Source organism: Xenopus tropicalis, chromosome 4 (genome assembly GCF_000004195.4).
Source record: "Xenopus tropicalis strain Nigerian chromosome 4, UCB_Xtro_10.0, whole genome shotgun sequence".
In the NCBI taxonomy this organism is placed as follows: domain Eukaryota; kingdom Metazoa; phylum Chordata; class Amphibia; order Anura; family Pipidae; genus Xenopus; species Xenopus tropicalis.
Genome location: NC_030680.2, coordinates 634,211 through 647,930, shown reverse-complemented (window position 1 = coordinate 647,930; position 13,720 = coordinate 634,211).

Sequence of the window (13,720 nt, the reverse complement as noted above, 5' to 3'; positions counted from 1 at the left end):
GCCCCACTGCACCCCCCAGTTTTGCTATAGAAATTGCCAAAAAAAAAAACATAATTATAGATGCAAGAAAATTCACCAATGAGAATTCTACTGATAAATAACTTCGTTATAAATGCAGAAGAAGTGACCAATGAGAACAGGGAGCCGGATTTACTCACATCAGCTGGGATTCTCATTGGAGGATTCTTTTGCATTTCTGCCAATGCGGGCCCTAGAGAGCTGGGAAAGTTTTATTGGGCAATATTGCTGTAAGAATCCAACCCTGATGTTACTGGACTACAGCTCCCAGCATGCCTCATCCTTCATTATATGTTACATTATTCTGGGATTTGTAGTCCGGCAACAGCTGAGTAACGTTGGGTTGCGCCGCGCTGTGCCGCAGGGTTTAGTTCCCCTTTAAAATTGAACGGCGCTGTTATATTGATAATTGGTTAATGGAGCTGAGATCTCACTTATATATTTAATATTGCATGTATTTATATATATTTATATAACCCCCCAGCCCTTCTGCTGAGGGTGAACCACAACTCCCAGCATGCTGTGCCGGCACCAGTGCCCACAAGTGAGAGAATTCCCATCAATTCTGCCTCCATTTTGCTTGGGATTTAAAGGCACAGAGTGGTGGGAATGTTCCCCTGTAATGGGCTGAAATGGATCCCCCCGGGGCCGGCCTTTCATCCTTTGTGTTGGGGATGTGAGTAGGACAACAGAGCCCCTGACGGGCACCCCCCGGCCGGCGCAGGAATGCTATTTGCTCACTGATCTTTGATCTGCCGGAGCCGCACAGACATTTGTACTGGGGAAATTCAATATATAGGAGTGATCCGGCCTCGTTACTCGCTGAGCACAAACATTGCCTGGATTCATTGCACACGTATAGACTGTCCATTCAGCGTCCCTGAGGGGCCACATCCCCCCCCCCCCCCATTGTCCCACTATTGTCCCACTATTGTCCCACTATTGTCCCTCTATTGTTGGGCAAGTGACAGGGACCTCAGGGAGGCTCCTCGCGCGCATCACTGGCAGCACTGGGAATGCCCCCCCCCCCGGGGTAACTAAGAAGAGAGGCAGCTGGGCTAGAAATGAGCAGCAAAACCTCAGCAGAACCTTCCTTTCTGCCAGTAGATCCCAATGGGCAGTAAGTATGGCCTGTATGTACCCCCTCGCTGCTCCGGAACATTCCCCCAGGCCTTCCCATTCCAACTATGCCCCATGGATAAACAGTCCCCTGATCACTGGAGGGCCCCACATTTACTCAATTAGCTGCACTTTCATGTCTCCCTATAATACTAACTTTATTTCAACCTGTATCTGCCCTACCCCCAGCCCACTGGGAGCCCCCCCAAATACTTGTGTCCCTATTCCCCCCATAGGCCCAACTGACAGATTCCCCAGGATGCATTAGCTTGTGTTGCCCCGGGCCCTGCACCAACTATATATATATATTTCCCATTTCAGCGGAAATCACCAGATACATTGGAAATCAGGGGCACTTGTAATAAATACAGAGTTCGGGGCTGCACCGATTGCATTAAATTCAACCCCAAACCCAACAATACATAATACATAAAAGATACCAAATACATCATGGGCAACATATATACCAACAGGGTCGGACTGGGGTGTGAAGGACCCACTGGGGCCAACCTGCAGGTGCCCCCACCGGCCGCGTCCCCTAACCCCCCCCAGAGGAGCCCCTAACCCCCCCGCAGGGCCCCCCACCTGATGTCCTCCCCCGAGAGTGTAAATTTAACGCGGGGCAGGGGGAGCGCTGGCAAGGGTCGGGTCTGGGCCGCCGGGGCCCACTAGAGTCGGAGCCCACCAGGATTTTTCCCAGGGTCCCGGCAGCCCAGTCCGACCCTGTATACCAGTCTGAATCCAAGGGCATTTGTATTATATAGGGCTCCTATACGGCCCTCAGCCCATAGGCGGTAGGAACAGAAATAGTCATGTTTCTAACTGATATTAAACCATTCGTTTCCTTAATTGAAAAGAACCAAATAACAACACTGAAGCCAAACGCATTAAGCTGTAAGGGGGGTAACGGCAAACACACCGGTAGCATTGCGGAACTATAACATGGAACATGTAAAGCCGTAACCATGAAAGCTGACATAGAAACCGTCGAGCTGATTGCTTCACTTGCATAAACCAATCCCCAAAATATATTCCTTATTCCAACAGTAAAACGATACTGGCCCAAAGTGCCCAATTCTCTCATTATTGGTGAAGCCGGCGGTACCGGACCTACACTGTATTAGCTAATAAGGCTCAGCCCAAACATCAGAACCTGACACTGGAACATAGAAGCACAATGTGAAAGGGGGGCCCGTACTACCCCCCCAGGCACTGGGCCTTGGTCCGTTCCTGATTGCCGTGGGTTTCATGGCTAGAATGTGGGCGTGGCTTTATACGGGTGGGAAGTCCTAGAGGGACTGATGAAGGACAGATCACGTCCAACAAACGTTCTTGATTTTCATGGTGTTGGAAGTAACCGAAAGCCCCAAATATCATTTACATTTTATTAACTTTTTCATTCCTTTCGGATTGTGGAGATGAAGTGCCCCCCGAGCCCCCGAGCACAAAGGGATTGGGAAGGAAAGAATAAGCCCCCAGAAGCTTATGTTGGGGGCAAATCTAGTGGCAACGAGCCATCCCTGTGGCCCCAGAGGAAATCCCCTACTGACGGGCAGTTACAGAGTCTGGCGCTGGCTCCGGCGGGAGCACAAAGGCTCTTTTCTCTGGCCGCCGCCCCCACAGCCCCCAATATCGCTAATCTGATTGACTGGCAGATCCAGTGCAAATCCATGTCGGACATGGAACGAGCAGACAAAAGATTACAGTCTCCCTCTCCTATTAATCACGGGGGGATTGCAAAGTGCCCTTGGGGGGGATTTAGAGTTCAGCGAGCGGAGCCAATGGGCGGCCGGCGACGTATAGATCTGGTGTCGAAGGCTCCTTACCTGCTCTCCTTGGGAAGCGCTATCTCCTTTCTGGGCTCTTCCACTGCCGTTGTTACTGGGAAGAAAGGAACAAGGCCCGGTCTGTTCAGTGCAGGTAATCTGTACCTTTGGCGCTCAAGCAGAACGTTCTATGCCTCCCGCTGTGGCGGCTACATAGGAATGTGCTTTCTACTCCCGCGGCTGTGTGGCCCTGCCCGGGGCCCCTCGCTACGGAACCCGCGTATATGAGCTGCATTGGGGCATTATGGGCAGCAATGGGACCCAAACATGGCCGCCTCCCAATAGGGAAGGAATATAAAGCTGGTGGCACCCCCACACGCTGCCTTTGGGGTACCCCCTTACTCACCATGGATGCCAATGTGAGAATGTGATTGGACTTTGTGGCTCTAGTACCCCATGTGTGGGAATGGGCCAGGGGCAAGTTAGGGGGCGTACAGAGGAAGTAGGGGAGCCCCATGTGTGGGAATGGGCAAGGGGAAAGTTAGGGGGCATACAGAGGAAGTAGGGGTACCCCATGTGTGGGAATGGGCCAGGGGCAAGTTAGGGGTCCTACAGAGGAAGTAGGGGTGCCCCATGTGTGGCAATGGGCCAGGGACAAGTTAGGGGGCCTACAGAGGAAGAAAGGGTGCCCCATGTGTGGTAATGGGCCAGGGGCAAGTTAGGGGGCCTACAGAGGAAGAAAGGGTGCCCCATGTGTGGGAATGGGCAAGGGGCAAGTTAGGGGTCGTACAGAGGAAGTAGGGGTGCCCCATGTGTGGGAATGGGCCAGGGGCAAGTTAGGGGTCGTACAGAGGAAGTAAGGTGCCCCATGTGTGGGAATGGGCCAGGGGCAAGTTAGGGGTCGTACAGAGGAAGTAGGGGTGCCCAATGTGTGGGAATGGGCCAGGGGCAAGTTAAGGGGTGTACAAAGAAGTAGGGGTGCCCCACGTGTGGGAATGGGCCAGGGGCAAGTTAGGGGGCGTACAGAGGAAGAAGGGGTGCCCCATGTGTGGGAATGGGCCAGGGGCAAGTTAGGGGGCCTACAGAGGAAGAAAGGGTGCCCCATGTGTGGGAATGGGCAAGGGGCAAGTTAGGGGTCGTACAGAGGAAGTAGGGGTGCCCCATGTGTGGGAATGGGCCAGGGGCAAGTTAGGGGGCGTACAGAGGAAGAAGGGGTGCCCCATGTGTGGGAATGGGCCAGGGGCAAGTTAGGGGGCATACAGAGGAAGTAGGGGAGCCCCATGTGTGGGAATGGGCCTGGGGCAAGTTAAGGGGCGTACAGAGGAAGTAGGGGAGCCCCATGTGTGGGAATGGGCCAGGGGCAAGTTAGGGGCGTACAGAGGAAAAAAGGGTGCCCCATGTGTGGGAATGGGCAAGGGGCAAGTTAGGGGTCATACAGAAGAAGTAAGGTGCCCCATGTGTGGGAATGGGCCAGGGGCAAGTTAGGGGGCGTAAAGAGAAGTAGGGGTGCCCCATGTGTGGGAATGGGCCAGGGGCAAGTTAGGGGTCGTAAAGAGAAGAAGGGGTTCCCCATGTGTGGGAATGGGCCAGGGGCAAGTTAGGGGGCCTACAGAGGAAGTAGGGGTGCCCCACGTGTGGGAATGAGCCAGGGGCAAGTTAGGGTCGTACAGAGGAAGTAGGGGTGCCCCATGTGTGGGAATGGGCCAGGGGCAAGTTAGGGGTCGTACAGAGGAAGTAAGGTGCCCCATGTGTGGGAATGGGCCAGGGGCAAGTTAGGGGGCGTACAGAGGAAGTAGGGGTGCCCATTTGTGGGAATGGGCCAGGGGCAAGTTAGGGGGCGTACAGAGGAAGTAGGGGTGCCCAATGTGTGGGAATGGGCCAGGGGCAAGTTAAGGGGTGTACAAAGAAGTAGGGGTGCCCCACATGTGGGAATGGGCCAGGGGCAAGTTAGGGGGCGTACAGAGGAAGAAGGGGTGCCCCATGTGTGGGAATGGGCCAGGGGCAAGTTAGGGGGCGTACAGAGGAAGTAGGGGAGCCCCATGTGTGGGAATGGGCCTGGGGCAAGTTAAGGGGCGTACAGAGGAAGTAGGGGAGCCCCATGTGTGGGAATGGGCCAGGGGCAAGTTAGGGGGCGTACAGAGGAAAAAAGGGTGCCCCATGTGTGGGAATGGGCATGGGGCAAGTTAGGGGTCGTACAGAGGAAGTAGGGGTGCCCCATGTGTGGGAATGGGCCAGGGGCAAGTTAGGGGGCGTAAAGAGAAGTAGGGGTGCCCCATGTGTGGGAATGGGCCAGGGGCAAGTTAGGGGTCGTAAAGAGAAGAAGGGGTTCCCCATGTGTGGGAATGGGCCAGGGGCAAGTTAGGGGGCCTACAGAGGAAGTAGGGGTGCCCCACGTGTGGGAATGAGCCAGGGGCAAGTTAAGGGGCGTACAGAGGAAGTAGGGGTGCCCATGTGTGGGAATGGGCCAGGGGCAAGTTAGGGGGCGTAAAGAGAAGTAGGGGTTCCCCATGTGTGGCAATGGGCCAGGGGCAAGTTAGGGGGCGTAAAGAGAAGTAGGGGTGCCCCATGTGTGGGAATGGGCCAGGGGCAAGTTAGGGGTCGTAAAGAGAAGAAGGGGTTCCCCATGTGTGGGAATGGGCCAGGGGCAAGTTAGGGGGCGTACAGAGGAAGTAGGGGTGCCCCACGTGTGGGAATGAGCCAGGGGCAAGTTAAGGGGCGTACAGAGGAAGTAGGGGTGCCCATGTGTGGGAATGGGCCAGGGGCAAGTTAGGGGTCGTAAAGAGAAGAAGGGGTTCCCCATGTGTGGGAATGGGCCAGGGGCAAGTTAGGGGGCCTACAGAGGAAGTAGGGGTGCCCCATGTGTGGGAATGAGCCAGGGGCAAGTTAAGGGGCGTACAGAGGAAGTAGGGGTGCCCATGTGTGGGAATGGGCTGGGCCAGGGGCAAGTTAGGGGTCGTAAAGAGGAAGTCGGGGTGCCCCACGTGTGGGAATGGGCCAGGGGCAAGTTAGGGGGCGTACAGAGGAAGTAGGGGTGCCCCATGTGTGGGAATGGGCCAAGGGCAAGTTAAGGGGTGTACAGAGAAGTAGGGGTGCCCCATGTGTGGGAATGGGCCAGGGGCATGTTAGGGGGCGTACAGAGGAAGTAGGGGAGCCCCATGTTTGGGAATGGGCCTGGGGCAAGTTAGGGGGCGTACAGAGGAAGTAGGGGAGCCCCATGTGTGGGAATGGGCCAGGGGCAAGTTAGGGGACATACAGAGGAAGAAAGGGTGCCCCATGTGTGGGAATGGGCAAGGGGCAAGTTAGGGGTCGTACAGAGGAAGTAAGGTGCCCCATGTGTGGGAATGGGCCAGGGGCAAGTTAGGGTGTGTACAGAGGAAGTAGGGGTGCCCATGTGTGGGAATGGGCCAGGGTCAAGTTAAGGGGTGTACAGAGAAGTAGGGGTGCCCCATGTGTGGGAATGGGCCAGGGGCAAGTTAAGGGGTGTACAGAGAAGTAGGGGTGCCCCACGTGTGAGAATGGGCCAGGGGCAAGTTAGGGGGCGTACAGAGGAAGTAGGGGAGCCCCATGTGTGGGAATGGGCCAGGGGAAAGTTAGGGGGCGTACAGAGGAAGTAAGGTGCCCCATGTGTGGGAATGGGCAAGGGGAAAGTTAGGGGGCGTACAGAGGAAGTAGGGGTACCCCATGTGTGGGAATGGGCCAGGGGCAAGTTAGGGGGCGTACAGAGGAAGTAGGGGTGCCCCATGTGTGGGAATGGGCAAGGGGAAAGTTAGGGGGCATACAGAGGAAGTAGGGGTGCCCCACGTGTGGCAATGGGCAAGGGGCAAGTTAGGGGGCGTACAGAGGAAGTAGGGGTGCCCCATGTGTGGGAATGGGCCAGGGGCAAGTTAGGGGGCGTACAGAGGATGTAGGGGTGCCCCACGTGTGGCAAGGGGCAAGTTAGGGGTGTACAGAGGAAGTAGGGGTGCCCCATGTGTGGGAATGAGCCAGGGGCAAGTTACGGGGCGTACAGAGGAAGTAGGGGTGCCCATGTGTGGGAATGGGCTGGGCCAGGGGCAAGTTAGGGGGCGTACAGAGGAAGTAGGGGTGCCCATGTGTGGGAATGGGCCAGGGGCAAGGTAGGGGGCGTACAAAGGAAGTAGGGGTGACCCATGTGTCGGAATGGGCCAGGGGCAAGTTAGGGGGCATACAGAGTAAGTAGGGGTGCCCCATGTGTGGGAATGGGCCAGGGGCAAGTTAGGGGGTGTACAGAGTAAGTAGGGGTGCCCCACATGTGGGAATGGGCCAGGGGCAAGATAGGGGGCATACAGAGGATGTAGGGGTGCCCCATGTGTGGGAATGGGCCAGGGGCAAGTTAAGGGGTGTACAGAGGATGTAGGGGTTCCCCATATGTGGGAATGGGCCAGGGGAAAGTTAGGGGGTGTACAGAGGAAGTAGGGGTTCCCCATGTGTGGGAATGGGCCAGGGGAAAGTTAGGGGGTGTACAGAGGAAGTAGGGGTGCCCCATATGTGGGAATGGGCCAGGGGCAAGATAGGGGGCATACAGAGGATGTAGGGGTGCCCCATGTGTGGGAATGGGCCAGGGGCAAGTTAAGGGGTGTACAGAGGATGTAGGGGTTCCCCATATGTGGGAATGGGCCAGGGGAAAGTTAGGGGGTGTACAGAGGAAGTAGGGGTTCCCCATGTGTGGGAATGGGCCAGGGGAAAGTTAGGGGGTGTACAGAGGAAGTAGGGGTGCCCCATATGTGGGAATGGGCCAGGGGCAAGTTAGGGGGTGTACAGAGGAAGTAGGGGTTCCCCATGTGTGGGAATGGGCCAGGGGAAAGTTAGGGGGTGTACAGAGGAAGTAGGGGTGCCCCATATGTGGGAATGGGCCAGGGGAAAGTTAGGGGGTGTACAGAGGAAGTAGGGGTTCCCCATGTGTGGGAATGGGCCAGGGGAAAGTTAGGGGGTGTACAGAGGAAGTAGGGGTGCCCCATATGTGGGAATGGGCCAGGGGCGTACAGAGAAGTAGGGCTGCCCCACATGTGGGAATGGGTGAAGGGCAAGTTAGGGGGCGTACAGAAGAAGTAAGGTCCCCCATGTGTGGGAATGGGCTAGGGGCAAGTTAGGGGGCATACAGAGGAAGTAAGGTCCCCCATGTGTGGGAATGGGCCAGGGGCAAGTTAGGGGGCGTACAGAGAAGTAGGGGTGCCCCATGTGTGGGAATGGGCCAGGGGCAAGTTAGGGGGCGTACAGAGAAGTAGGGGTGCCCCATGTGTGGGAATGGGCCAGGGGCAAGTTAGGGGGCGTACAGAGAAGTAGGGGTGCCCCATGTGTGGGAATGGGCCAGGGGCAAGTTAGGGGGTGTACAGAGAAGTAGGGGTGCCCCATGTGTGGGAATGGGCCAGGGGCAAGTTAGGGGGCGTACAGAGGAAGTAGGGGTGCCCCATGTGTGGGAATGGGCCAGGGGCAAGTTAGGGGCATACAGAGGAAGTAGGGGTGCCCCATGTGTGGGAATGGGCCAGGGGCAAGTTAGGGGCGTACAGATGAAGTAGGGGTGCCCCATCACTGTGTCGGCCATATGGCATAACTAAGTGCCAGCTCCTGCCCAATACAAACTGACAGTTACTGTGAGGGACTTACCTGTCGGGCTGGAGGCTCCCGGGACTCGGGGAAGAGAAGGGAAATTCAGGGCTCACAGTGGAAAAGGCTGCAAAATATAAGATTTTGTTACTCCTCTCCCACCGACCCGGCAACGCAGCCCAACCCTCCCCATAGGCAGCACATCAACCTGAAGTCCAGTCCAACTCAGTATCAGAACAACCTGAAGTCCAGTCCAACTCAGTATCAGAACAACCTGAAGTCCAGTCCAGCTCAGTATCAGAACAACCTAAAGTCCAGTCCAGCTCAGTATCAGAACAACCTGAAGTCCAGTCCAACTCAGTATCAGAACAACCTGAAGTCCAGTCCAGCTCAGTATCAGAACAACCTAAAGTCCAGTCCAGCTCAGTATCAGAACAACCTGAAGTCCAGTCCAGCTCAGTATCAGAACAACCTAAAGTCCAGTCCAACTCAGTATCAGAACAACCTGAAGTCCAGTCCAACTCAGTATCAGAACAACCTGAAGTCCAGTCCAACTCAGTATCAGAACAACCTGAAGTCCAGTCCAACTCAGTATCAGAACAACCTGAAGTCCAGTCCAACTCAGTATCAGAACAACCTGAAGTCCAGTCCAGCTCAGTATCAGAACAACCTAAAGTCCAGTCCAGCTCAGTATCAGAACAACCTGAAGTCCAGTCCAACTCAGTATCAGAACAACCTGAAGTCCAGTCCAGCTCAGTATCAGAACAACCTAAAGTCCAGTCCAACTCAGTATCAGAACAACCTGAAGTCCAGTCCAGCTCAGTATCAGAACAACCTAAAGTCCAGTCCAACTCAGTATCAGAACAACCTGAAGTCCAGTCCAGCTCAGTATCAGAACAACCTAAAGTCCAGTCCAGCTCAGTATCAGAACAACCTAAAGTCCAGTCCAGCTCAGTATCAGAACCACCTGAAGTCCAGTCCAGCTCAGTATCAGAACAACCTAAAGTCCAGTCCAGCTCAGTATCAGAACAACCTAAAGTCCAGTCCAGCTCAGTATCAGAACAACCTAAAGTCCAGTCCAGCTCAGTATCAGAACAACCTAAAGTCCAGTCCAGCTCAGTATCAGAACAACCTAAAGTCCAGTCCAGCTCAGTATCAGAACAACCTAAAGTCCAGTCCAGCTCAGTATCAGAACAACCCAACGTCAAGTTTGGAACACGGACTTTAAACAGCCCTAACATCTAACCCAGGTCAGTACAACTTAAAGTCCAATCAAGCTGCAAATCAGAACAACCCAAAGTCCAGTTCAGCTCAGGGAATATGTGGTGCCCTATGGAGATATAATGGGCATTGTGTGATAGTTACCCCAGCGCCCTATACACTGTGTTACCTGCCCCTACTGCCCCCCAGTAACCCCAGCTACCCCTACGTCAGGGGACTGACCCACAGGAATCCCAGCTACCCCTAAGTCAGGGAACTGACCCCCAGGAATCCCAGCTACCCCTAAGTCAGGGAACTGACCCACAGGAATCCCAGCTACCCCTAAGTCAGGGAACTGACCCCCAGGAATCCCAGCTACCCCTAAGTCAGGGGACTGACCCACAGGAATCCCAGCTACCCCTAAGTCAGGGGACTGACCCACAGGAATCCCAGCTACCCCTAAGTCAGGGAACTGACCCCCAGGAATCCCAGCTACCCCTAAGTCAGGAGACTGACCCACAGGAATCCCAGCTACCCCTAAGTCAGGGAACTGACCCCCAGGAATCCCAGCTACCCCTAAGTCAGGGAACTGACCCACAGGAATCCCAGCTACCCCTAAGTCAGGAGACTGACCCACAGGAATCCCAGCTACCCCTAAGTCAGGAGACTGACCCACAGGAATCCCAGCTACCCCTAAGTCAGGAGACTGACCCACAGGAATCCCAGCTACCCCTAAGTCAGGGGACTGACCCCCAGGAATCCCAGCTACCCCTAAGTCAGGGGACTGCCCCCAGGAATCCCAGCTACCCCTAAGTCAGGGGACTGACCCACAGGAATCCCAGCTACCCCTAAGTCAGGGGAGTGACCCACAGGAATCCCAGCTACCCCTAAGTCAGGGGACTGCCCCCAGGAATCCCAGCTACCCCTAAGTCAGGGGACTGACCCACAGGAATCCCAGCTACCCCTAAGTCAGGGGACTGACCCACAGGAATCCCAGCTACCCCTAAGTCAGGGGACTGACCCACAGGAATCCCAGCTACCCCTAAGTCAGGGGACTGACCCACAGGAATCCCAGCTACCCCTAAGTCAGGGGACTGCCCCCAGGAATCCCAGCTACCCCTAAGTCAGGGGACTGCCCCCAAGTAACCCCAGCTACCCCTACGTCAGGGGACTGACCCACAGGAATCCCAGCTACCCCTAAGTCAGGGGACTGCCCCCAAGTAACCCCAGCTACCCCTAAGTCAGGGGACTGACCCACAGGAATCCCAGCTACCCCTAAGTCAGGGGACTGCCCCCAGGAATCCCAGCTACCCCTAAGTCAGGGGACTGACCCACAGGAATCCCAGCTACCCGTAAGTCAGGGGACTGACCCACAGGAATCCCAGCTACCCCTAAGTCAGGGGACTGCCCCCAGGAATCCCAGCTACCCCTAAGTCAGGAGACTGACCCACAGGAATCCCAGCTACCCCTAAGTCAGGGGACTGACCCACAGGAATCCCAGCTACCCGTAAGTCAGGGGACTGACCCACAGGAATCCCAGCTACCCCTAAGTCAGGGGACTGCCCCCAAGTAACCCCAGCTACCCCTACGTCAGGGGACTGACCCACAGGAATCCCAGCTACCCCTAAGTCAGGAGACTGACCCACAGGAATCCCAGCTACCCCTAAGTCAGGAGACTGACCCACAGGAATCCCAGCTACCCCTAAGTCAGGAGACTGACCCCCAGGAATCCCAGCTACCCCTAAGTCAGGAGACTGACCCACAGGAATCCCAGCTACCCCTAAGTCAGGGGACTGACCCACAGGAATCCCAGCTACCCCTAAGTAAGGTGACTGACCCCCAGGAATCCCAGCTACCCCTAAGTCAGGGGACTGACCCACAGGAACCCCAACTACCCCTAAGTCAGGGAACTGACCCACAGGAATCCCAGCTACCCCTAAGTCAGGAGACTGACCCACAGGAATCCCAGCTACCCCTAAGTCAGGGGAGTGACCCCCAGGAATCCCAGCTACCCCTACGTCAGGGGACTGCCCCCAAGTAACCCCAGCTACCCCTAAGTCAGGGGACTGCCCCCAAGTAACCCCAGCTACCCCTAAGTCAGGGGACTGACCCACAGGAATCCCAGCTACCCCTAAGTCAGGGGACTGACCCCCAGGAATCCCAGCTACCCCTACGTCAGGGGACTGCCCCCAAGTAACCCCAGCTACCCCTAAGTCAGGGGACTGACCCACAGGAATCCCAGCTACCCCTAAGTCAGGGGACTGACCCCCAGGAATCCCAGCTACCCCTACGTCAGGGGACTGCCCCCAAGTAACCCCAGCTACCCCTAAGTCAGGGGACTGACCCACAGGAATCCCAGCTACCCCTAAGTCAGGGGACTGACCCACAGGAATCCCAGCTACCCCTAAGTCAGGAGACTGACCCACAGGAATCCCAGCTACCCCTAAGTCAGGGGACTGACCCACAGGAATCCCAGCTACCCCTAAGTCAGGGGACTGACCCACAGGAATCCCAGCTACCCCTAAGTCAGGGGACTGACCCACAGGAATCCCAGCTACCCCTAAGTCAGGGGACTGACCCACAGGAATCCCAGCTACCCCTAAGTCAGGGGACTGACCCACAGGAATCCCAGCTACCCCTAAGTCAGGAGACTGACCCACAGGAATCCCAGCTACCCCTAAGTCAGGGGACTGACCCACAGGAATCCCAGCTACCCCTAAGTCAGGGGACTGACCCACAGGAATCCCAGCTACCCCTAAGTCAGGAGACTGACCCACAGGAATCCCAGCTACCCCTAAGTCAGGAGACTGACCCACAGGAATCCCAGCTACCCCTAAGTCAGGGGACTGACCCACAGGAATCCCAGCTACCCCTAAGTCAGGGGACTGACCCACAGGAATCCCAGCTACCCCTAAGTCAGGGGACTGACCCCCAGGAATCCCAGCTACCCCTAAGTCAGGGGACTGCCCCCAAGTAACCCCAGCTACCCCTAAGTCAGGGGACTGACCCACAGGAATCCCAGCTACCCCTAAGTCAGGGGACTGACCCCCAGGAATCCCAGCTACCCCTAAGTCAGGGGACTGACCCCAAGTAACCCCAGCTACCCCTAAGTCAGGGGACTGACCCACAGGAATCCCAGCTACCCCTAAGTCAGGGGACTGACCCACAGGAATCCCAGCTACCCCTAAGTCAGGGAACTGACCCACAGGAATCCCAGCTACCCCTAAGTCAGGGGACTGACCCACAGGAATCCCAGCTACCCCTAAGTCAGGGAACTGACCCCCAGGAATCCCAGCTACCCCTAAGTCAGGGGAGTGACCCACAGGAATCCCAGCTACCCCTAAGTCAGGGAACTGACCCCCAGGAATCCCAGCTACCCCTAAGTCAGGGGACTGACCCACAGGAATCCCAGCTACCCCTAAGTCAGGGGACTGACCCACAGGAATCCCAGCTACCCCTAAGTCAGGGGACTGACCCACAGGAATCCCAGCTACCCCTAAGTCAGGGGACTGACCCACAGGAATCCCAGCTACCCCTAAGTCAGGGGACTGACCCACAGGAACCCCACCTACCCCTAAGTCAGGGGACTGACCCACAGGAATCCCAGCTACCCCTAAGTAAGGTGACTGACCCCCAGGAATCCCAGCTACCCCTAAGTCAGGGGACTGACCCACAGGAACCCCAACTACCCCTAAGTCAGGGAACTGACCCACAGGAATCCCAGCTACCCCTAAGTCAGGAGACTGACCCACAGGAATCCCAGCTACCCCTAAGTCAGGGGAGTGACCCCCAGGAATCCCAGCTACCCCTACGTCAGGGGACTGCCCCCAAGTAACCCCAGCTACCCCTAAGTCAGGGGACTGCCCCCAAGTAACCCCAGCTACCCCTAAGTCAGGGGACTGACCCACAGGAATCCCAGCTACCCCTAAGTCAGGGGACTGACCCCCAGGAATCCCAGCTACCCCTACGTCAGGGGACTGCCCCCAAGTAACCCCAGCTACCCCTAAGTCAGGGGACTGACCCACAGGAATCCCAGCTACCCCTAAGTCAGGGGA